This window comes from Zalophus californianus, chromosome 14 (assembly GCF_009762305.2).
Source record: "Zalophus californianus isolate mZalCal1 chromosome 14, mZalCal1.pri.v2, whole genome shotgun sequence".
NCBI lineage: Eukaryota > Metazoa > Chordata > Mammalia > Carnivora > Otariidae > Zalophus > Zalophus californianus.
Window position 1 is genome coordinate 65121733 of NC_045608.1, and position 23687 is coordinate 65145419.

General features: G+C 45.8%; 1 protein-coding gene across 5 annotated transcripts in view; it reads left to right on the top strand.

Annotated features, from left to right (window-relative positions):
- Positions 1–10834: 10834 nt before the first annotated feature.
- SETBP1 (SET binding protein 1) overlaps positions 10835–23687 on the top strand; it is a 362049-nt gene continuing 349196 nt past the window's right edge. For 2 of the 5 annotated variants that reach the window (XM_027577553.2, XM_027577554.2), the window contains exon 1: positions 10839–10955. The gene's annotated coding sequence lies outside the window, so the exon portion shown is untranslated. Of the gene's footprint in view, positions 10956–11480; positions 11597–12151; positions 12236–23687 lie in introns of those variants that run through there. The other 3 variants (XM_027577552.2, XM_027577550.2, XM_027577551.2) reach the window with 3 other exon arrangements.

A 23687-nucleotide genomic window follows, 5' to 3' on the forward strand; every position in this document is an offset into this window, starting at 1 on the left:
AGGTATCATTTGCTAGGGAAGAGTTGCGGCAAAAGAGAAATCTATGGTAAGCATAATCTCTAGCAGTAATTGGTAGCCAATACATAGTTTAAAACTGCTGAAGCAAAGTGCTTGTTTCTCTTCGTGATTCACCTAAAATCCACTGGGCAAGATAGAACACTTGTATTCACGCAAGTGACAAAATAATACTGATTTTTTTTAAGTGAACCAATTTTCCATCATTTACTCTTTAAACCAACTAAAAGCTGGACCTTAAGTAGAAGCTGTTTTCCAACATAAATGAAATTGTGTTTACAATGTATAAGAACTTTTTAAGCAACTGCCCTTACTCTGCCTCCTCAATTCTTCTGCTTGGTGTCTTCCTCACTTTTCCACAATAGGCACATTGATTTCCACATAAAAATTCAATCCTGCTCTAGGTATCAAAGCAATCTGATTTAAGGACGAACTTAAGTAGTCTTCTTATTCTCCCCTTGAGCCAATAGGGTGATGCTTAGAGGCTGGTCATTGTGTAAGTAATGTTGGAGCAACTTAACATGCCCTGGTACTAAATATTTTATTTCCTTCCAGGATGTCTATTCCTGTACCGATCATTGGACATGACTCATTGCCCCACCAGAGCTTCTGACCACCAGTGCCACTCCACTTGAGTTTCAGAGTCAGAGATACCTTCTGGGACATCACCACCCTACAAGGCATTCACAGGACTCCACTTCTGCTTTAATCTCTCTTATGACCACCATTTCTAATGACCTGACTTGCATGGTATCCCTTTGCCAGATCTGCGTTTCTGTATCACTCTGACAATCTCTTTTTTCTCCCAGGCCAAGAACAGATCTTGCAGGTGCTACCTGTAGAGTTTTGTTACCTGCCTTCACTATCACCATTCTCTGCCCACCTCTGGGCACACCCAAAACTTTATCTTTGACCCTTTACTGAAGTGGTGACTAAACATTGATATCACTGTTGGAAGCTTGCCCTACCTTATATGGCTGATCCACTGCTTTTAGGGTGCTTTCCCCACAAACTCTGCTCTACCCTCAGAACAGATACTAAGATCTGACCCTTTTCACACCTACCCTGGTACAACTAATACATATATAAATCTTTAGATAAGGAATACAATTGCCTTTTATCGGTCTTTTGTTTCACATGAGTGAAAAGATTTGGTCACCACTTTCATAGCGAGGAACCTTTATTTAAAGAATAGCATTATATAAATAAGCCAATGTTTTATCTTATGCACAAAGGTTAAACAAAATTAACTTTTATTAATTTGTGTACTTTGTTTCTCCTTTGTTCTTTCAAACTTGGGTATATTGGTTTGAGATAATTGCATTATGTATCACAACTCTGCAACCATATACAGGTTGCTCCAGTGGTTAAAGCATTAAACACAGATAGTAATAATCTTCAAAGGATGATATGTCACCATGAGCAGAATTTTGAGTGACATGAAGAAATTATAATTCATACAGAAGAGAGAAAAAGAAAATCTAGGTGGATAAGATAATGTGGGAACTTCTTCCATTTGCCTACTTGCCATTCTATGTATCAACCACTGTGTTCATTATCTTACACACATCATCTCATCATTTAGAGAGAAGGAATTGACTGTTAAGAAACTGAGGACAAGGATGGGAATACATGTACATGCACAGAATTTAATTGATGGAAGAAAGTTTCAGGACCTGATGGACATCTTTTCTGCAGGGCAGTTTCTTCTAATTTTAAGTGCAGATGATACAGATTGATTACAGACAATATAATCGATAATAATACCCATAATATTGTATATAAGGGAACTCATTTACTTATAACACTATGTGAGATGTTCAGAAGCTGGCAACCTTGGTAAAATTAACTAAGGGTCTGCATAAGCAAACCTACAAGTTGTCCTATGTCATTGTTTCTGACTGAACTTAGAATACTTTACATTCAACTTCTCTGCAGACCTGAAACTAAAGGTTGTGAGTTCTTGTCCAGATTAAGAGTGTGTCCCAGGTTAGGATGGTATCTAACCCTTCTTTACACTTCTCATAGTGCCTATCATTATGTACCCAGTGACTTCCCATATAGATGGATGGATGGATGGATAGATGATAGATAGATAGATAGATAGATAGATAGATAGATAGATAGATAGATAGATAAATGAATCCTACATCTTTCCTTATGAATATATGTCATTACGATAATTGATTTTGCTTTACAAAAAATTTTACCAACTATTTTCAGAAATGCCCCATATACAAATTTATACTTACAGCTTATGCCTAACCCTTCAAACTATTTTTTCTTTTACTTTTTTCCTCCAATACATCTTCTTACTATCAATTACTACAAGATAAAAATTAGAGTAATTGCTGAGATAATATCAGTCTAATTTTGAAGCAGTCAACCTTATTTTCTTTCCTTTGGGCCACAATTCAGAATAAAAATAGACAATCACAAAAATATATGCCAAATTATTTTCTCAAAGAGAACATCCTCAAATTTCCCTTCATAGAGGTGCTCGGTTGCTGAACCTTCTAGTTCTTCATTCTCTTTTCCTAGTCTGAGTTGATCTACAGAGGAAACAACCAAGCCCTTGCAGCGACATATAATGGGAAGGACTCTGTGATTGCAGTCCAAAATGGTTTCTAAACCTGGCTTTGTCACCTGCATGAAAATTTGGGAAAGTCAGTTTATCTTTCTCATTCTCACTTTTCTCTTATCTGTAAAATGAATTGCTTGGTCCAGATGATTTCTAACAAACCTGCCAGCTCTATAATTTGAAGATGTTACTGTGATTCATTTAGTTTAGAAGACTGAAATCAACAAGTTCATTCAATACATTCTAAAGAGGTGATATGAGGAGCATCCAGGTGTCTCTGTGCCGTTTACTAGCTAGGCAATACCATAATAGAGCAGTTTGTATGGAGCCATGGTTAGAAGGGTGGGCTTTGGAGTCAGGCTACTGAGCTTGGAAGCCTAGGTCCACTAATTACTGGCTCTGTAACTTTGAGCAATTTGTCTCCACTTCCTCAGCTGGTTCAGTTTCTTGGCCCTTGTGTGCAATCACTTGCAACTGGGTTTGATACAAAAACATTTCTGAGTATCCATCTAGTTTCAGTATCCATAGTACTATATTTGATATGAATAGCTTAAATATCAAGGGACCAAGAGTGACTCTGTGGATTCTAATCCCAGAGTCTGGAATAAACCCATTAGCCAACAAGCTGGGCTCAAATTAGTGTTTGCTCATGGCCATCCTCCTACCATTCTAAAAGCTGTCCTCCCTCCTATGACCATTAGGTCTTTCTAATGCTCATATGACAATGGTCAAGCCAAGACCCAACTCCAATCAGCAATAATGGGCTGACAATTCCACATGTTTATAAAATACTCCATGGTAAAAGTGAGCTACCCAAGTTGGACATCCCAGATTTCTCTCTATTTATGTCCTGTTTCTTTTTTGGCCATTCAAGTTGACCAAAAATTTCTATTTTAACTGTAGCTTACTTGGATTTCTCTTCTCAACTCTTAGTTTCATAGCATCATATGGAGAGATAGCACATTAAAGATCATATCAGTCTCTTTCCTAAGAAGGAATCCTTTCTACATCTTTGTATTTGTGGATAGCAGGTATACTTTGTATTATCTCTTGTATTTTGAATTTACTGGTTCACATATAATCTTGTCTGCCAAAATTGATTACAAGTGCATGAGGGCAGGACAAAGCTGTATACAGAGGATTCTTCTACTATTAAGAGCTATAGCTGGCCTTGGGTAAGAGGTTAAGAATAAATCACAATGTCTCTATTCTTCAAGTTCAACCACCAAGAAATGAAGGGGAAATGACCATCCTGATTCTAACATCGCATGGATGTCTTTTACTAGCTTGAAAGTTCCCAAGGTAAAGGACATTCTTAATAGTTTTTATATGCATAGTACTAAATACAGTTCAAAAACAGTAGGTTCTCAGTGAAACTTTACTGACAAATATGCTATGTATCTCTTGAACTCTTATAGCATCTAGCATAATCTTGGCCACATAGGTACTTATCATACATTATCTCATTTAACCTCACTTAATCCTCACTAATGCCCTAAAAGAGGTGAAGTTTTTATCAGTAGGTCTATTTTTTAGATGAAGCTGAAGCTCAGCGAGATTTTTCTCAGGATGAGTTAACCCAAGCCTGCCTAACTTCAAAGCTCAAGTTCTTCCCATGTGACAAGATGACCTTATGCTGGAAATACATACATTTGCTGAGACTTTTAGCTCTTTATTCTAAACACACCTGGAGTGTCAGCCCAGCCCATTCCCCATTGTAGCCATATTCCCTGTGGTCCTCCTGAAGAAACACTTAAGTCTGGAGAGTCTTGTGTGTGCCAGCCCCTTGGCCTCAGTCATAGGTATCAGGAACACACCTTAGATGCATGGGAGGTGATCAGGTATTTTTTTCTATGAGAAAATGGGAATCACAAAAAAGATTGCAGTTGAGGGTTGTCATGGAATATAAAATAAACAAAAGTCAGACATATGCCAAAGTTTTAAAGGAGCAAAGCCAAGGATCTTACAGAGAAAATTTGTCCCTGGAAGGATGAAACAGACAGAAAAAAACACAGGTAAGAGTCAGTTTGATGCTGGAGAGGGAGAGAGAGAGAGGAGCTGCCTGGCAACTTCCCAGTTCCCAGGAGGCCGGTTACATTTCCTATATCTGCCTTCCATGATGTTCCCCTGAACCCTTTCAATAAGTTCCCCTCACTTTAAACAAGCTCTCTCTATATCACCTTTCTGTGCATACCTCTGCCTGTTATGGCCCAAGTAGGTAGATTCTTGGGGGAAATAAAGAGCCAGCATCTCCCCGTGATATTTCTCCGGGATCTCCTTTTGGCTCCTGTGTGCTATAAACATAAACTCTTTAGAGCTGGGCTCCTAAGGCTCAGCTAGGAATTGGGGGCATTCCAAATCTTGCTGCAGATTTGGGGCACTCTGAAGTCACAGTGACAAAAAATCTGCCAGGGAGCTAGAAAATGAAAACCGAGAAGAATGCTCCTCCCCGCACCTTGTTGCCTTTCAAGTATCAAAACCCGCTCTCTTGGAGCATCTACCAGAAACCACATGCCAAGAATGCTTCTTTTACTGAATTTCTTGCAGCCAGGAAGGCAAAGTTTCCTAAAGTACAATCCAGCCGTTGTCAGACCTGGAATTCCCTTCCTGGGACAATTACATTTTGCTCCTGCTTAGCTCCGTGTTGCTTAGCAACTGCAGTAGCATCAGGAAAGCCACAGGAGAGAAGATTCCTTTCCAAAGTGGGGCTGGGGTGGGAGTAATCAGGAGTGAAAATTAACTTCTCATTTCCTAGAGAGAAAAAAGATATGATGTGGACTTCAGAGGGGGTGAATTAGGCTGCATCTGGAGAGAGTCATTTAAATATCCACATCATGCTGAATAATCAAAACCAGCATTTGAACAGAATTATCTAACTTTGCAATGTAACTTTATACCTGGTATTTCCTGTAAGCTTCATGATGATTGATACCTTAGGACAAGATTACAGGTCTCAGTTTATCCATGAGGAAACAAGATAGAGGGTATTGAAATAGTGTGCTCAGCTTCACCCATGCAGTTAGTGTCAGAGCAGGACTAGAACCCAAATCTACCACTTCTGTCTCTCCACTATAGCCTTGATTGATTCACTCATTCATTCATTCATGATATAGGACCGATGTTCATCTAATATGTATAGACAGGCATGATGGTGTTTAAAAAATTAGAATTTTTAAATAATCACTGCTCCAAACTCACCCTCATGCCCTTCACTCTATTGCCCTGTCCCTCCTGAACCTCCACATGATCCAAAAGGTAAAGAGATATCACCTGGATGAATAAGGCCATGTGATGTGTTCATTCTGACCAATTAGCCTTATGTCATATCAATTGTTAAGTGTTTTTGAGATTCCACTAACCCTTACCGGACATACACTGGGCTCCAAGAACAACTATATCTAGTGAAGATATAGAGGTATAATACAAAGCCCTTGACCTCAAGCAGTTCACAAATGGTGGCTGGAGGGAAGTGAAAAATAAGGGCACACAGTATCTTCTGGAACACTTCTCATAGAGAGAATTCATTACTATTTAAGACTATCTGTTCTCATCTTAGATCCGATCACAGAGTTCTGCATTATATTGAGCTAAGATCTGCCTCCCCATTACATAAGCTGATTAGGACTTGCTATACCCTTCAGAGCAAAGTCAAACAAACTAATTCCTATTTTTCCTGAACCTTCCTTACATTTAAGGACAGCTTTCACATCTTAATTCAATTGCTCCCAATATGTTCTCACTGTCCTGCTGGGACTCTCCTATGTCCTGGAATCAAAGATGGAGAAAATTCTATAGCTGGCTTGATCCTTAAACATACTCCCAATTTCTACATTTCCAGAATTGCCCCCAAACTCCAAATATGGCCCCATCACTCTACAGTTCATGATGACTGTCACCTCCTTTGGTTAGGTGCACCTTCTCTTCATGTACCTTACTTACGAGGTTAGGAGCTTTCTAAGTATCCGGATCATATTCTGGGGGCATGTGCTTTCTATTGGATCAGTGATTCTCAAAGCTGGTTGCATATTAGAAGCACCTGGGGCATTTATTATCAAGACCAGTTAAATCAACATGTGTCCCAAGCATCAGTAATTCTCCTAGGTAATTCTGATTCACAGTAAGTGTTGAGAAGAGTGACATTAGATAATACTACCTCATTTTTCAAAAAAGGTGAGCCTCAATACTGTATATGAACCCAGAAAGTGGAGGTGACTAGCTCTGAGCATGTGATTATATTTCTTGACCTCAACTTCTTATAAAGGAAGAATGGATGGGTTTGACTTTTCTTTCTACCCTCAGCTTCAGAGAGGTGAAAATGACATAATATACCCTTGTACTTTGAGCCATACCTTACTTGAATATATGCCCTTTATCTGGTTCTCAAGTCATGTAGGGAACAATCATCTTGCAGGATCTTGCAGATCCTTGCAGTATCTCTGATGGGGGCCCTGGAGCAGGGAGAGGGTGTTTCATGACGGTTATTTTATAGGCTAGGCGCATGGATGCCTACATCACAAAGCAACAGCAAGCCACCTATTTGGTGATATCAGAGGAACATTTATTCTTATCCATACTTATTGACATTGTCTATGCAAGACACAGCTCAGTCCTCAATGGTTTATTCTTTGTTTGGAAAAACAGATTACAGGGGAAAAAATATATGTGTGTGTGTAAAGGGGAAAAGGCAATGTGTATATTAAATAGATAATAAATGTGCAACAATTCTAAAGAGGATATGATTTCTGACCTTTCCCTACTACTGCCGAATCTGTGTTCCATGAACTTTCTCCATGTCTCCTTTCTGGTATTTCTATACATTAGATGTAGTTAGAAGTTTGCATGACGATTTTCCCCAGGTGGTTGTGAATTCTGAGTTAGAATCTCTAGTTGTGCTACTATTGTGTCCTGCACAGTCCATACTACATAATTATTTGCTGAGTGATTGAAAAATGCTATCATTGGAGACTGTGTAGAACTGAGATGTGTGTCGTGTGCATGCCCATCAGCTGCTCAGGTTGTCCCATTATTTTCTCCAGGATCCTGGGGCCCTGGAAATTGGTTTATTAAAATTGCATAGCAGTAATTTTCAGACCAACTTCTTTACCAGCTTCAGATTTTTTGTGTGTGTTTTAGGGTCCAGTTCTCGGATAACCAAAAAGTGGCCTACTAGGGAAAGAAGATAAGAATTGCTGTGATATTTAGCTAGGATGTGAATACAGGTCCTGTTACATCAACATACATCATTCAGGGATGGGGCTTTCGTTTTTAGGAAGCCTTTATTATTATATACCAAAAAGTATTATATATTAAACATTAAAATATAGCCAAAATATATGTAATATATACTATGTGTAGGTGTATATATCCATGTATGTAAATATGTATATACGTATGTGTTTTATATGTAGATACATAAAACAAAGAGCAAGAGGGTTCCCTTTTCCTTATCTTCCTCTCATCTCTCAGGATTGAAAAGATGAGCAGCATGCAAGGAAGGAAACTGGATGAGAAGTCAAGGGACGCAGAGTCTTTTTATGCTTTGCCTTAACATAGTGACTCTGGACAGTCCATTGCATCTCTGTCCCTGTTTTCTCAGCTTTAAGATGATGAGGTCTAGCTAGGTGATCTCTAAGGTGAATTCCCAGGTGAGAACTCCTCAGGTGAACTTTTACTGTACTATAATTCTATAGACTTACTTAGCATCTATTATAGTGAATTTTTAATAAGGCATGTGCTTCTTTGAGCTGCTCTTCAAAGAGACACAGCACAGAAGGAAGATCCTGTAACTATACCTGGGTTACAGAAAGGCAGGGACTTGGGCAACAAGCTTTAGTTCTGGCTCAAGGGACATCAGAAAGCATAAGCTCATGGGCAAACCCTGCTGATGCCTCGCGCTCACTTCTTCCATTTGGAAAGTGTAGGAAATGGCCCACATGCTATCTTAGTCCTCTGTGGGCTTGAGTATAGGATTTCAGAAATCTGGGTACACAAGGAAATGGGCAAAGGTCATCTGATTACAGAGTATGGTTGTTTTGACATTGTATTTTGTTCCTTGAGCTCCACTTCTATCAACAACTCACTTTGCCCTGATGATTTTTTTTCTAATTAAGCATTACTTGCCCACCAATAATAATATTCTAATATAAAAGGGTAGCCAAAGACCTGTTGAAACCTTGCCACAACAGAGGTCTTGCAGTGATGAGTAACAGAAGACAAGTTTGGGGCCAATCAGAAGATTCCTCTGAAAAAAAAAAGAAGACAGGAAGGGCACTTGGGTTAGAGGGGGGTGAACTATCTTTTCAGAATCAGACTGAACCTCATCCTGGGACACGGACCAAGTTGGGAGTTGGGGCATCCCTCCACCCTCTCCCTTGCCCAACTGCACTGCAGCATTACTGTGAGCAGAGTGAAGAGAATGAAGATGCTCTGTAGCAAAACTCAAACCAGCAGCCAACCCTGAGGTCAGCGGCTGAGGTCGTTGGTAGGGGGACATCCCCAATCACTACCAAATCATTCCTCAATCCAAATGTCCAAAACTGTCATATAGAAGGGGATAGTCAGAGTCCTCCCAGAATCTGAGGTCTGAGTACACTGTACCTGGAGGTCTTTAAGCAAAACCACTTGCAAATCTTCCTGAGTCCTATCTGTCCTATATTGTCTTATAATATAGATATCCCTGAGGAGTGCCATTCCTCAACTGCAAGTGAGTAGCTTGAAAACCTCCCCTTTTGCAACCCAAATAACAAACATTCAAAGGGATTAAAATACCACCATATTTTGTATGAACTGAAGATACTTCATCTTATTCTTTCCACCACCCTGAAGAGGGAACTGCATGCCGACCTGCATTTGCCATCTCTCTGCGTCTTTCCCCTCATCAGGCGTCCAATTTTTGTGAATAACAAAAACATGCACCTAAGCAACTGAGTGCGTATATGTCGCTTAACAAAAATAAATAATAAAATAAAATAAAATAAAATAAAATAAAATAAAATAAACCCCTGAAAGTGAAATGCAATTACCAGGTTAAAAAAATGCACCCAGTTTCCAGAGCCTATCACATCTCGCGCCTCATCGCGCAGCTCCCCCCCAACACTGCTCCTGTTGTGTCAGATAGTGGCAGTGTTGAGCCCGGGAATCCGCGCCGAGCCCGCGGCGGTCCCCGCGGCCGCCCAGTCCCCGCGTCTGACTCCGGCGCGCAGGAGCCACTGGGCCGCGAGGGCGCTGGGGAGCGGGAGGGGCGCGAGGGGCGGCGAGGGGTCACCGGTCGGCCTCCACGAACTGTTTTCCTCCTCCCCCAGCAAGACCCCACTCCCTCCAATTGATCGAAATTCACCGAAATTCACCGAGAGAGGGAGGGTGTAGGGAGAGGTCGCTCGCTGGTTACTGGTTGCGCCTCCCCCGGCTCGAGCCGGGAAGCGGCCCCCGGTCCTTGGGGCGAGCAGTGTGGGCGCCCGCGCCCCCTCCGAGGCAGATCGCGGGGTGGCTGTCCCCGCTCGGCTCGCCGCGCGGCCGCTCCGATCCTCCCCCCTCCCCCGCCCGCGCCCTCCCCCTTCCTTTCACTAGGACTCCGGGACTCGGGAGAGGGCGCGGGAGGCAGGCACACGGGCCCGACCCCACTCCAGCGCTCGCCGGGGACGCGGGCGGGCGGCGAGGGGACGCGGCGGGGGCGCGGGGCGGGTGCGGCCATGGAGCGGCGGCGGCGGCGGCGGCGGCAGCACTAGCGACCGCGGGCGGACGAGCGGGCGGGCAGGGCCGCCGGGCGCCGCGGACCGAACTGCACAGCTCAGCAAAAGCGCCCTCGCCCTCCGCGCGCCGCCTCCTGCGAGCCCAAACCCGGCAACATTTTTTAAAGCTCCAATCCATCCTTTGAAGAAAAGAAAAAAAAAAAATAGCATTGGTCGGAGAGACGGGGATATATATATATATATAATTTTTTTTTTTTTTGGCTCCTGCTAAAATTAGCCGGGCTCGCCGCGCGCCTGTGTGCGAGTGTGTGCGAGTGTGTGTGCGTGCGGGCGTGTGTGTGTGAATGTGATTACTCCAGGACTCCTCGGGCTCCGGAGACGCCATTTTCCCCCTTGATATCTCTCTCCATAAATCGGTTGCGCGGCGGAGGCGGCCGCGCCGGGCGGGAAGCGCGGGGCTGGCCGGGGCGCCCGCCGCTCGCCGCCGCCTCCGCGCGCCCGGGGGCCCCGGCGCCCCCCGAGCGAGGGCGGCCCGCCCGCGGCTCGCCGTTTGACAGATGCTCATCGCCATGGAGTTGCCGCAGCAGCACCTTTGGGGGCTCGGGCGAGCGACGGGAGCCGGGATCTGAGCGAGCGCCGGCGCCAGCGGAGCCGGAGCCGCCGGGACATGGGTGAGCACGCGCGGCGACCTTGGCCCGGGAGCACGGCGCCCAGCCTCCCGCGGCGCCGCGGGCCCCCGCACGCCCGGGGCCGGGGCGGTGTGAGTGCCCTGTGTGCAAAAGTTAACGTCGCCTCGCCGGGGCTTTGACTTTGCACCGGGCGGGAAGGGGAAGACGGGGCCGAGGGGGCGGGATGCCGGTCCCCGCCAGGCTGCGGAGGATGGGCGCGATTCCGGCCCGCCCGCGGGTGGGCAGCGATGCTGGCTCGTTTGGAGTGGCCCGTTGGTGGCAGCGATGGTGGAAGCGTCGGGCGGGAGGGCTGGGAGCTTATTGAGTTTCGCCTAATCTGATTCCCCCCCAACCCCCCCGCCTTTTGCACCCTCCCTCGGTCCAGCCGCCGGCTGCCGGGGCTGGCGGGTTTGGCGTTGGTGGAGTGGACTCGGGAGGGGGAGGGGGTAGGGAAAGGGGTGGGAAGGCAGCAGGACGTATATATATATATTATTTTGGGGGGTCTCTTTGTAACTTGCAGGTTAAGTGGAGCTAGAGAGCTACATTGTAACCTAGTTGGATTTTTTTTTGGGGGGGAATGTATGAGAATCTAACGTGTCGTTAATAGAAAGAAGAACAGGGAAGAAGTGGTCCAGCCGGCGAAGGTTGGTGTGTGCTTGTGTTGTGGCTCTGTGTTAGTCTTTCTCTTAAAATCTTAATCAATGGATCTGAGTCTTTCTCGTGCTCTCCGGTTTTGGGACTCTGAAAAGACAGGAATTCCCTTAAAAGCAGACGACTGCCTTTTTTGAAAGCACGCATTGTGTGTGTTTCTAGAGGAGCCCTGGGCTGGAGAATTAACGGCAGGCTTCCCCGTTCGGTGGTTTCCAGTGGGAAATCACTCCGGAAAGGGAGCCCTTCAGTATCGATTTATTGTTTTTGTCTTTCAAACCATTATCTCCTTGGCTAAAATACTGTCTGAGAAGTTCCACAGAGACAGAGTCAGGTAAACTGGACTGGGCAGATCTTTAGCAAGATGGTGATAACGGTGATGCTGTTTTGGGTGTCTGTTTGTGATGGAAGCATTGCTGGGTAATAGCAATTTCTGATCGGTAGAGCATGCTGGTTCTAAAAAAATAAGTGACTTGCCTAAATGCTGTCTTCCAGTCCCCCTCCCCTACACGCTGCAAACACCCCTCCTCCCATGACCCACAGGCTTACAACAATTCTGAAATCGGATCCTACTGGAAATATTTTCTTTGGAGATCGGAAAGTTGTGCAATTGGAAGTGGAAGATGAGGCTAGAGGTACCGGGGGTGCGGGGAGGGGGGTTCTTATTGCCCCCTGATGCTGCATTTATTCTTTATGTGTGTCTGTGTGGGTTCTGAGGGTGTGTATATCCATCTAAAAGGACTGTTGAGGGAAGGATTTCCGATTCGTTTCCGCTTCAAATAAACTGTCCTGATAATCTCATGGTTGGCGTCTAATGCTAAAAGGCCAATTTGTGTGTCTCTTTATCGCCTCAGAAACTCTTCCAAAAGGGCCGTTTAATTCTAGAAATCTGTAACAGCTACTTTTCCTTCCAAGCCCCCACCCCCTCCCCTCCACTCTCCACACCTTTTTTCCCTAAAGTTTGGTTGGAGTCTGTGGTCTTTAAGGAAATCTAATGCTACTTGTTTTCCTCTTACATTATTTTTTGTTCTCTTCCTTTTCATTCCTTTGCTATTTATCCTGTATTTCTTTTTTTCCCTGTAGATTCGTACAAAAAAAAAAATTGTTTCATAAAGTAGCTGTACTAAAACTATCTTGCTGTTGGGGACCCACCTCTTACCCTCCTTTAGTTCACACAGGTAAATCTGATTCGCCCCATTCAAACTCATCTTCATTTGCGAAGCGTGTGTGCACACGCACGCGCGTGTGCATGTGCGTGTGTGCGCGCGTGTGTGTGTGTCTTGGGAGGTGGGGACAGGAGTGGAGTAGAGAAGAGGAACGTGGAGAGGAAGGGTGGTGTTCTGTGCAGGCCACATCTGCAACACTGGGGCCAGACCTGCACGGTCTGGGAGTTTCCTTTGCTCACCCCAGTTAGCTGTCTGGCTGGGATGGGGAGGCGGGGCCAAACTGGCCAGGGGCGTGTAAGGGAGGAGAAAGTTTGTAGCACTTTAAAATGTAGCCAGTTTACAGTCCCTGGTCACTCCCTCCCCTTTCTCCTCCTTTCTGTGGCTTCCACCATCCAGAGACTCCTGGAGGGAAGCTTGATCTCCCGCCCTGACGCAGGAGTCCAAGGTTTCAGAGCGAAGTTGAAGATGTTGTGTTTTCCTCTGTACTTGATGAAATTGTCTGCTACCAGAGAAGGGCGTTAGGACAGATCAGAAGAGTAAGGTCGAACATAAGAGTATGGGCAAACTTCAGGGAAGGTAGCCTGAGAAGATAGGGAGACCAGGTACTCTGAAAGGGCTGCTTTGCACCTTATGCCCCCTCCCCCGGTAAGACAAAAAAATCAAAGTCTTGGGCAGTTGAGTTGGTGCAAAAGCTGGGCTGTGGGCACTGCTAGCCATTCTAGTAACCTGAGCTGGGCTGGGGGGAGGAGGTGGTGAGGGAATGCAATCGGGAGCCAGAGGAGGGAAACGGACTTGTCTCCCGGAGCAGGGAAAATAGACGTGTCACTGGAATAAACAAACTGGAGGTGGGGGAGGGGATGACTTGTAGTGAACATAAGGGGGAGTGGCTGAGAGGGTAGGAAGGGGCCACTTCTGGCTTGGGAGAAAATATCAACTGCCTTATATGTTCATAAATGGGCTAGGCAAGTGAAGGGGTGTAATCCGATCTTTTGTATGTTAACATCACAATGTTACATAGGAAGGCACTGCTGGCAGGCCCAGTTTTGGACTTCACACAGGGGAATCCTAGGGGTATCCCTGAGTGAACCTCTTCGGTGATAGGAGGGCTTTTGGTCATGTACTTGCATTATTCACAGCAAGCTACTTTGTAAATCACAAAGTGAAACACAAATTTACTTTGTAAATCGCCTGACCTAAATGAGGGTTTCGAGAAAGAGAAAACAGTGCTTGGAATATTTGTAGAATTTAGTTGAAAACTATAGGTGGAGAGAGGCAGGAGGCAGGAGTTTGCTGAAGAAGAAATAAATAGGTAGGCATTTCCCCTGGATTCCTGATTCCGTTTCTGCTGTTATCTTGACTTTTAATTCCATTAGGGGCTGAATCGATACTTCACTGGCACAAAAATATACCTCTAGGAGAGTTCTTTCAAGCCGGTCATTATGTTGAGTTGTACTTCAGTCTCTGCTCCAAAGCTTCTCTATAATATGCAAAAAGAGGAAGATGAGAGTGGCTAGATGCATGGGACGTCCTTTCTGGATTCTTGCAGAGACACTGAAACTTGGCTGGGCCTCAGCCTCCCAGAATGCCAGTTTTTCCCTTGGAGACTTGAAGTTTTAATTGAAACCAGAAAGCTATTGAAGGCAGACCCAGCCAATGAAACCTTGTTTTCTCTGCTGCTCAGGAATGGGAAATAAATAATTTTTTGCTGATGGCATTTCAAGTTGCTTCAGTTCTGCCCCTGCCAGAAGAATGGGGTAAATTATTATTAACACATAGGCATTGTCAGGAGTTGCAGGGCCTTAAAAAATGGGATGATGTTATTGATGTTATTGAGTTTACTCAGTGCCCCCCTGTGTGGGAGAGGTCTATGGGGTCCGGGTGGGGGGGGCAGCTACTCTTGTCTGGGAGCGGGACAGCCCTTCCCTGAAGAAAAGGAAGCCTCATAGAGTCCTTGCCACACATCACTGTGCTTGGTTCTTTGGTTCCTGTGTTGAAGGGAACAAAGCCATCCAACTTTGCGCCCATTCTGCGGTCTGTTATAAAACCTGGGGAGCTTCTTAAAAATAGTTTAAGCCAGGGTTGAGTGAGGAACGCCACCATCCTACATATTGCCATGGGTTTGAGCTTCCTTTAGAGCTATTTCTAAAGGCCTCCCTGGTGTTTCACAAACTCTTCATCAAACTGCAGACACTTTGGGTGGCCTAACACTTGATAAATGCAGAAAAGAAAACACCAAGGTGTCCAGAGTGCACTACTTCATGAATACGGGGGGTAGATGCCACCCTACGGTCTTGTTTCACTCTGGGTTTTCATTTCCATTTTCACTTAGCCCTCAACTAGATTCTGATGGCCACTTAGACATACCAAGTTGGGGCAAGATGAAGTTTGGGGGGAACCGGTGACCTCAGATGACCGAGTGCAAGTTAATGGGCCCTTAGAGTTCTTATCTGGTATTTTCAAAGGTCTTTCAAAGTTTCAAGTCAGAGCAGCGTCCCTTTCAGAGTTGGTTTTCTTATATCCTTAGAGGTTGCCCTCCAAGGTTGAGGGAGCATGTTTTTAAGCGGCCTTTGGCTTAGAAACCCACAGTTGACTTCCTGTCCAGTTCAGAGAAATGATGCCAGGGTCAAACGGAGAGCAAGAGCAGCTCTGAGGTCCACAGGACACCTTTTGAGGAAGCAGGTAGCCCTTCCTAGGAACTGATGATGGATTGTGATCCACAGACGCTTGAGAAATAATTGTAGGCAAAGCCAGCTGAGCGGACCCCAGGTAGGCTGAGGCTTCCACCTTTCCAAGTGCCGGGAGGGATACTGATGAATGGGGAGCAGATAAGAACTTCAGAACCGTGAGCTTAAGAGAGATGTTTCCCTGACCCAACTTCTGCCATCAAAAGCGCTCCCTTTCATATGCATGGCTCTTTGTTCTTTTCAAGACATCTTCCTGTCAGATTTGCCCCCTTGATTCTCCTAAGGCGGGAGAAGCAGTGTATCCCCATTCAGAAGAGGAGGGACTGACACACTGTCTTGCTGAAATGATGCAAGGTGGTGGCCCACCTGGGACCTGAAGGCTGTGTTAAAGTACGAACAGCATCACACCTGAAGTGACAAGATCTGCTCTGGATCCTGCCCTCACTACCTCCCGCCTAAAGGACCCCTGGCAGGTTATTTAACCTCTTTGAGCCTCAGTAACCTAATCAGGAAAATAGGGATAAAGATGCTTACCCTGCCTACTTCACAGGGGTTGGGAGGATTAAATAATACCAGCTAATTTCTGTAATTGAGCTCTGAGAAGATTTCCAGGCTGCCTCCTGGAAACTGGTGCCTGGAATTATTATCTTGAAATCAGTGGAATTATTAGATGCCTTGTATATGCCATGTGTATCTAAGGCTCAAAGTCTCAGGTAATATCCAGTTTGGGCTCACAGATGTATCGGGGCTCAGGAAAGGCTCTTCGCTAGGAATGAGAAGAACAAAAGGAGATGCACAGAGTGGGGGCAAGCGGGAGAGAGAATGAGGGGCAGGTGCTCCATAGGGAGCCCCAGTGGCTGAGCAGTGACATTCAGGACAGAATGGTTAGCCTCTCTTAAGAGAAGAACTCCTAGCAGGATTGCTTCTGTCCCGGCAAACCTAGTACATTGTCTAGAATGAGGAAAGTTCTCCACAGTCCATTTGCTCCTGACCTCCCCTGGATTGCTCCTCTTTCTCTTTCCCGTGATTCCTGGCTCGCCCTGTCCAGCGACCTGTGTGCAGCACGCACCTGGCTGCATTCTCCAGTGAGCCCCGTTTTACGCAATGCTTGCTGATCTCTGCTCCCATCAGACTGGCTTCCTCGCTCACCTTGGGCCCTCTGGACGTGTGTCTGCCTCCGCACCTGGGCTCACTCTGTGTGCTGCCTCCTCTCTGGAGGGTGTCCCGATGGGTCCCTTTTAGCCCAAGCATTTACCTCTTAGGACATCAGAACCAGCTCTCAGCTCTGCACCGTGGTCTCCAGAGCACTTCGGGTCTCAAGCACTTGCCTGGCAACCGGCTCACGTGGCTTTGCTGTTTGTTGTCACTACTGCCCTGGGCCGTGAGTCCTTAAAGAAAGGGACCAGGTTGGCCCCACAAAGCCCTGCCGCTCCTTACAAGTGATTTCTGTGGCGTGAATGAATCACAGAATTTATGCAGAGATAGAATATTAAAAGTAAATGTTGTTTAAGGTGGACCGGAACTCTGCACCGTGAAGCAAAATAGTGTGCGCCTCTTAAAGAGAGTGAATAAGAAAAAAAAAAAGAGTGAATAAGAACCACTTATGTTAATGGCTTTTTATACTTTTGGCTATCTTTCGGGGCAATCACCCACTCTGTCTCCCCCTCCAAGCCTAAGAGGTAATGATGTTTTACCCCATGTACATCCTAACGGGCACTGATTCACTCATTCATTCAATCATCAACTATTTATGAAGTGCCTACTAGAGCCTGATCTCCACACTAGCACACCCAGCTCTTGACTTTCTCTGAAAATTCCAGTTGCATTTTTTTTTTTTTTTTTTTTTTGTCTACCACACTCATTTTGGCACTTAACCATGCAATCTTCTTTGTTGCTTTAGTCCAAGTGCTTCTCCACTTCTCAGTGACTGAGTGAGCCTGGCCGCAGTGGAAAGGAAGCTGGAGCAGAGAAATGCACTCGGCAGGGACAGGTCCTGGGCAAGGCTCCTGAGAGGCAGGCTGCAGGCTGGGCTGGCCACCCATTAGCCTATGATGGAGGACGGGCTGAGCTGCCTTTCTAAGTCCCTAGCGTGAGGCATCCTGAAGTGAAAGAGTTTGATTGCTATGGAGTAAGGACACCGTTCTGAAATTCTGTGATTGTGTAGCTAAAAATGTCCTGGGAATTTTGAAGCTTTTTTTTTTTTTTTCCGTAAAGCTCAGAGCTCCGCAGACCCATTTAGTGACACCCCAACAACCATCCAAACCAGCCCCACTGAGGAGTTGTGCACTTTGCTAAGTGTTTGCTGTGGTGGATAAGTTCTAGAAATGGAAATAGGGTCAGCAGAAGCTCCCCTGTTAGAACCAGAGAGCCAGACTTGGGGGACGGGCATGGGGACGGGGAGAGGAGGAGACAGATGGTGGGCTAAGTGCAAAGAAATACCATTAAGAATACGACAGAGAATAGTGTGGAAGGAAGAAAAGGAAGGATTCTCTACATCTTTTTTGAATACTGGCCCCCTTTGCTGAGCTAACTGCATTGGGACAAGGGAGGTAGTACAGACGGCTCGGAAAATCTGGAGTGTATTCCGTATCTGGGCTTTGCGGCTGCCTCCTGCGCCAAGTAGGCATCTGGAATCTCTATTTCCACGGACCTCCTGGATCTGGGGGGCTGGGCGTTATTGTTTCGTGTGGATTCCATGGGGCATGAAGGCTGAGGCCGTGCCCGTGCTCCTGGCGTGTCTTCTCCATCCCCACAGCAGAGTTTGCCCTGCTCTGGCGTGTGTTCAGTAACAGCCAGTGAGTGCGTTTCTGTGCATTCTGAGGTCAAAGGTGGTGATCCCCAGTTTGTCCAAAGCGAGGAGCCTCTGTGATTTGGGTTGGGGTGGGATCAGGAATGTCGGGCTTTGATCTGAGGCCCTGTGACCTGGTCCCTTTCTTTAAGGACTCATGGCCCTGGGTGGTAGTGACAACAAAGTTCAGCAGGAATTCTTGCTCACTGAGGAGGACATGGTTGGATATTTAGGAAGAGGGAGGTTCTGCAAGCTACCAAGATGTGGCAGTTACGTTTACACAAAGACTTATTTGGGATAGGGGAGAAGAAAAGCAGGCAACACTATTAGCCTAACTTGGTGAAAAGCAATTTCTTCACTGTTCCTTCTATCTGCCAAAGATTTGCAGTTCGGTCAGTGGAAAGAAGCTGCTTGAGTTTGAACTTGGGGCTGGAGAGATGGGGAGACTGGAGATGCTGAATTTGATAGATCCAACACAAGTGGCCTGATGAGAACGTTGGGGCACCATTGTTGTGCTTGTAGCAGAATAATGAAATCTGGGTGGCACGCCCTTGCAGTTGGTGGCTCTGCCTGTGACGGATTGTTATTTGAGCAATGAGAGCTTTGATTTTTTTTTTTTTACGTATGGATTAATAATGTTGGCTAAAAAGAATGATTTGTTGTGAGAGCCCTGTGGGCCTTCTTTCTGCTCATTACTTTGTACTCAAGAGCTTGCTTACAGTGAGTTTTTTGATCCACGAAAACTTATTAAAATCTCAACATTGCTACTCTGCAAGCCATTGTTCCTGACACTTTAGGTGGAAAAGGTCTGGTAGGAGATATGACTTTTGCCCTTGGAGAGTGGACAGTATATCTATAGAGAGACACGCATAGCTCCAATGGAAGGCTTCAGTCTGCAGCCAAAGTGGGAGCATGATCTCATGGAATTGTGCTATTTGTGTGATCAGGAGCAGTCAGGGAAGGCTTCGAGGAGGACGTGGTGTTGGGTTTGACAATAGAATTGGAACAGGGGGAGGTTCTTGGTGGGTAGAATAGCTTTGGTACAGGAGCAGAGGTGGGCCAAAGTTCACATGTGAATTTGGCATTGCCACAAGCAAGTGAATGCTACTCATGAACAAGCAGGGCAGCCGGCAGGAGCAGACAGCCCCAATGACGAAGGTCCAGCTGGCTGAGATCGAGGGGCAGATCACCCATGGGAGTCTTCTTGCTGGTGTGAGGTCTTCTCAGGGGGAAGGACCAAGCCCAGGGCCCTCTAAGTTGAACCCAGTCTAGCTGTCCAGAGTTTTCATTCAAACTCATCAACTTTTCAGCCCTCTGATTCAACAGACTTTGTTAGCTCATTGCTATTTAAACATGAGCATGACCAGACCCTGATAGGTTCTGGGGAGATGCCAAGAGATGGAGAGGACACTGTCTCTGCCCTCAGTCTGGTGGAAGACTTTGTAAGAACTTATGAAAACCAGCAGAGGAGTAGCAGAGGACAGTGGCCTAGGCCTAACTGAACTGCAGTGGGAGCACTGGGAAGGCCAGAACGTCAGGGGCTGGACAGATCCCAGAGACCTTCAGGGAGTAGGTGGTGCCTGCACTGAGTCCTGAACACTGGGACATTCTTGCCTAAGTTCAGAGCCACAGCAGAGAAGATACTCAACTTGGTAATGTAGGGGCAGAAAGAAGACCACTTCCCAGAGACCAGGGTTCTCTGGAATGTCAGGGGACAAAACCAATGAAATAGGGCCCTGCGAGAAGGCGGCCAAGGCTGCATGTTGAGATGGGAGCCATGACCAGTTTTCAGAATGCAAGGGGAGTGGATGTGAGGAGCAGAAGGATGTGCCATTCAGGGAACGTTCACACATACCACACAAGAGAGAACCCCAACATCTGACTGTCCCATCCACCACTGAGCCTTGTCAGCCACCAACTCTTCAGTCTGGGGTTCAAAAGGGGCATCTTTAGAATAAACAATAAACTACATACAAGCATTCAGAATGGAGATCAGCCACTCTGGGGAACAAAAATGCTCTGCTACTGGTATTCATCAACAGGGGCTTAATGTATAATTGGAGAAAGACATATACAAGTTTTCATAAAAATGCAGTATTTAAATGGCAGTTCAAGATTGCTGAAGGAGAAATATAAAGTCAGTGGAAAGTAAATGACATTTGGAGTCAAAGAGCACTATATCAGTGATTTAAATTCATTTCTCAACTTCGGTTTTCTTATCTTTAAAATGCGCACATCTCAGGGTTAAATCCAAGAAAAAACCTAAAGCACCCATTATATACTAGATGCATGTTAAAACTTAAGATCATTTTCTTTGCCAGGTGTCACTCTCTATTCTGCTTGGACAGGAAATATTATGATCACAGTTAACTTCTTACAGGTCTACTATATTTCAGCTACTTGGGTGCTATTCTGCATGTTACTTACTGTTGTCCTTGGACAGTTCTGTGAAAAGACTAAGAGGGCGGGTGAGAGAGCTGATGCCCAGGATTTGAAACGATGTGGTGAGTCAGATGGCAAAGACTGGTCTTGGAGTTCACATCTGTAGAAGTAGCCAGGGGTGCTCGGTTAAAAGGTGGCATCGCTTTGTATTTTAGAGACGTTATCACGTAAAAGTAAGACTATAGGCTTTGGAATCGTATAAACTCTGAATTTGATTGTGGATCTGGTAGAAATAGTGTGGGCCCTTGACCAGGTTATTAACCTCTCTGGACTATTATTTCCACATCTGTGAAATGAGGACAGGTCTTCCGTATAGCAGGCTGCTGTTTCAATTAAACTCATAATGCCTTTTGTGCTCATTGGTTGCGTTTTAAGCCCTCACTCAGGGCGAGTGCGTGCTTTCCTTGACTACATGGAGGAGCACAGGCAACAGGTGATACGCCAGAGGTAGAGCTTGCCCTACGAACTTGGGGATTGGCCCAGCCAGAGCTTTAAAGATCTTTCCCCAGGGGGCCCCAAGGCTCATGCTCTTGTATTATGTTATTGGTTCCCAGAGGAGGCACTGTTTTTGAAGCTAGAGCTGGAACTGTTGGTTAATGCATAATGTGCAGCTTCAGGCCTCAGAAGTTTGATTCTGCTTCTCACCCTATTGTGGAGATCCCTGAACACTGGGGCTGATCCTTCGTTTTGTATTAGGCTCTGCCAGATGGAGCCGTAGACCCAGCACGATCTATAAGGAGGTGGAAGGTACCAGTCCAGCCTTTGGAGGACTCTGGTTGTCAAGTTGAGGAGATAAGGCTTAGCACCTGAGAATGCCAGAGCTGGAGGGGGTCGCAGAGTTTACCTTATTTCACTCCTTCATTCTACAAATGAGGTTGGGGAGACCCAGGGAGAAAAAGGAACGTTCCCAAGGCCACTAACTCCAGTTGGCAGAGCAGGGAATTGAGCCTGTAATTTGTACTAAACTCGGTCATTTTCCTCTATAAGACAAACAGGGAAGAAGAAAAAAGCAATACTCAAACAACATCAAACGCTCAAGTTAGCAGGTACAAATTAAACTATTTGTATGTGCTTCCCATTGTATAGGGAGATTGGGGAGGTTGGCCCCCAACCCTTGTGCCTCAGGCTTTCCCCGGGATCTGTGAAGAGAGGCAGCAATTAGCCAAACAGTAGCTTAGATGACACAGACTAGGGAGGAAATCAAATTTACCCAAATTTTGAGCATCCACCAAGGTGATCCCAGCATGTTCTTTCATAAATATCTTATTTAATCTTCAATTACTTCTGAAAACAACCCTTGAGGTAGGTTTATAACCCAATTTCCAAATGAGACTTGAACAGTGTAAACATATTTTCTAGGAACAGTTACTAAGTGGGAAAGAGAGGCGAAGTAATCTAAACCTGGGATATCAGATCAGTGCTACTTCCATTCTTCTTTTCAAGGGGAAACATGGCTTGGACACTGTCTGTCGGATCCTTACTGTGTGTGCGCTCCTTGTGCTCTGAAGTGTGTCAGAGATCCATGGGAAACCCAGCCCCTACCCTTGTGGAGTTCCTGGTCTGGTGGGAGAGATAAATAAGTAAATGGAACATTGTAATACAGTTTGCCAAATGCTTTGATAGCAGAATGCCTAGGGAAGTGAGAGCAAGACCATCTGTGAGTGTGTGTGTGTGTGTGTGTGTGTATGTATGTGCACGTGTGTGCATATGTACACACAAGGGAAAAGGAATGGAAAAGGAAGATCTAGCCGGCCTTCATGAGGGATGTGAAACTTGACCCAAATCCTGAAGGATGACTTAGAGGTGACAATGTAGAGAAAGGAGAAAGAGCAGCTGGAGGAATTAGTAGGGAATCCCATGAAGCGATGCAAATCAAGGGCCTTGTAGCTCAGCAAACACTGTTGGGGAATGTGGGGGGTGGGGTGCAGCGCTCAGGGAACACTGCTTGGAGGAGGTGATCTGTGATCAGGAAGGTACCACCCAGGTACATGGTAGAAAAAAGCCACTGAGTCTGACCTTCATTCTTTGCTGTGGGCCACGGTGTGTTTGTAGGGTTAGAGAGCCATGGTGCAGAGCCACCTTTGCCCTCACTGACTGAGAGCTGGGTAAAGGTTGGGTCACTTGATCAATTTATCAGTGTTTATGGAGCATTTACTCTGGGTGTTTCTGCAGCAGGAAGGATTTCAGGGACACATCACTGAGAGTCATGGGCACCTGAGTCAAATGGCTTTTGGTGGCCTCTGACACGGTCTCTCATTCAGCATTTACTCAGCGAATAATTTGGAGTGTTGCTCCATGGATCAGGGAGTGGGCTAGACTCCGGGGATTCCATGGTGAGCCAAACAGACATAGTTTATGCTCTCAGGGACTTACCATCTAGTGCGGGAGGAGTAACAGCACACCGCTGTTACTGTTCTCCAGAATCCGAGAGGGTGGGATCACTGATAACAGCAACAGCCCTAGACAAGAAGGATTTGACCTCCTTCTATCTAGATGGACGGAACGTAGAGTCAAAAGCAGCCCGGTGCTTTCTCTGTAGGGGTGCAGAGTTACAACCAAGAGTGGTACGCGTGTTTATAAAATATAATAAATGTCAGTGAAGAAAAGCTCTATGCTGTAAAGGCACAAAATAGGGAGTCCTGATCTGACCGTGAAGCTCAGGGAAGTGCCATTTGACCTGGGCCTGAGTAATGAAGACAGGAAGGCTCAGGCCAAGTCCATCAAATGGGAAAGGCCACTCCTGACTCCCCACCTAAATACCTTAGGTGACATAAAGAAAGATGAACACTCAATCCACCCCCCCAAACCAAAGTCAGACTATCAATCTCCTGAAAGTATCTGAGAAGGGATGCTTATAACTTAAGGCCAATGAGCCTAGGTGGAACTACATTAGCTTCCCCAGCTGTCATGAGGTAGGATTACGCTCCATCCTTTTGCACCATTTGCCTTCCAAGATCGGAAACTCCTAATTTCTGTCAACTAGAAAAACTGGCAGTCGTCGGGTCTC